The sequence below is a fragment of the Lolium rigidum genome, chromosome 6, assembly GCF_022539505.1.
Source record: "Lolium rigidum isolate FL_2022 chromosome 6, APGP_CSIRO_Lrig_0.1, whole genome shotgun sequence".
Classification (NCBI taxonomy): domain Eukaryota; kingdom Viridiplantae; phylum Streptophyta; class Magnoliopsida; order Poales; family Poaceae; genus Lolium; species Lolium rigidum.
The window spans coordinates 155,914,436-155,916,622 of NC_061513.1; positions in this window are offsets into that span (position 1 = coordinate 155,914,436).

The following is a 2,187-nucleotide window of genomic DNA, read 5'->3' on the forward strand; positions in this document are numbered from 1 at the left end:
CAATCAAGGCAAGCTAATATTCTTGCAAGCTAACACCAATACAAGCTATACTCTTGCAAGCTAATATTCTTGTTAAGTGCAAAGCTCTACAAGAGCAAGGCACCATTACATTTTACTTTATGAACCTATCCCAAGTTTTTACTTTACAAGCTTTAATGCTTTTGGTTTATCAAAGTTTACTTTTTGATTCATGATTCACTTGGTCTAGAGTAGAACAAGATCATCAAATTTAGTCTAGAGCAATGAAAGCTAAATAGCACCCCTCATGACTAGTTGCTAGTGCTAAACCAATAAAATTGACTACTCTAGATGGGAACATGTGAAATGAGATGACTTTGAAAACTTGGGAATGATGATTCATTCTATTGAAAGATTTTGAAGGTGAATATGACTTGTGAACGACTTGGTGAAGTTTACGAAAACTGATGGTTGGGTTCGGATGCGATACCATTCCAATTTTGAAAGTACCCCCACAATACCCAACATGGGTAAGGGCTTAACTAGAAAGTTATGTATCCTAGTATGGGTTCCCTCTAAACAAGCGTCATAGGGGTTATGCTGAGGCTGCCTCCGCTAAAAGTGAATTGATGTGAAATGACGTAAATGAGGTGAATTGTCCGGCCCAAGCCCTGTGCAGTTCCCAGGCTGACGGTTTGTCTTCACTGGGAGGCCAAGCTCATGGGGAGAGGTGCCTATACTAGAGTATATAAGTGAACCGTTATGATTGGTAGTCCGCATACGGAGTATGATAAATCAGGGCCAGTTAACCCTGACGGATTATTGCAAATGTTGTGGCACAAGTGTACGACCTCTGCAGAGTGTAGAACTATTCGAATAGCCATGTCCACGGTTACGGACGATTGGAAAGGCCATACTGTTCCGTCATCAGACCATTTTCAAAAATGTGACTTATGACTGGTGACTTGAAGTTGAAAGGTGAATGGTGACTTTGAATTAAATCACAACAGTGTTGTGGGAATGACACTAATGTTCCCACCTGAGTAGTCTAGGGATTCAAGCATCTTTACTAAAGGTTTATGAAATAAACTTGGCTTTATGCAAATAAACCTAGAAGCTTAGTATTCCCTTACCGCAATTGCTAGTGCTTACACTAGTATTAGTTTGCGAGTACCTTAAAAGTACTCATGGCTTTGTCCCTGGCTATTCAAATGGCCAGACTATGAAGGTGAACAGCAGTACGAGGAAGATCTGTACCTAGATGCTTTCTATTTTTAGTAGCTTTTTGACTGGCAGTAATCCTTGGTGAAAACCAAGTGATGATCTACCCCTTTTGAGCATCTGCTCACTCCCATGATTATATCATGCTCATATGATGGATCAGATCCACTGGATCTGTCCAGGAACTTGGTATACCTTGTTCCAGCTCCTAGTGTGAAATATTTGGTTGATGCAGACTTGGGGTTTTGTGCACAGCCCTTCACCTCCAGGTTCTGGTTGATCTTCTCAGGTCACCATGATTCCTGGTGGCTAAGTGGTTGTGTGTTGGTGCTGTTCTTGAGTATGAACTGGATGAACTTGTGTTGGCTCTAGCTTCACCCTTACCTGGGGATTTGCATATGTGGTCGACTGTCATGGTTCTAGGGTTTGTGTGCTATTTATATGGTCTCTACTTCTTCCCTGGCCATGACACATAAGGCCTGGTTACTTTGTGACTCACCCCTTGCACTGCCTTGCTGTTGCTTGGTTAGCAACAGCCTTCATATGCTGAAACTTGAGCCCCTGTGGCTTGCTCGATGTTGGTCCGCCTATGCCTATCTTGTGCTCGTCCAGTAATTTGGACAAGCACAAGTGTCCGTGTGACAAGTGTGCACTCGTCCAAACTCGAATCTTGTGTTATTTCTCGCTAACTGTCTAAACTGAACTTTGATAACACTTGTATTCTGTCTAGTATCTGTTCTTTGTTGTGCAGGTTTGAATTATGGCCAAAAGATCATCCTCAAGCCACTTAGTTTAGGTTTAGTTTAGAATAACTTGTAATTTTTCTTTTCTTTTAATTCTGATCATTATGTCTCAATTCTTGTATCAAGAATATTGTAAAGACTTTGTAATTGTGTTGTATATCAATAAAGCTCAAGTTTTTGGTTTATGAGCTTTTGTATTATGTAATGTGTATATTCTTGATTAAATATTGTATCTGATATTCACTTTGAAATTCAAAATGATTTG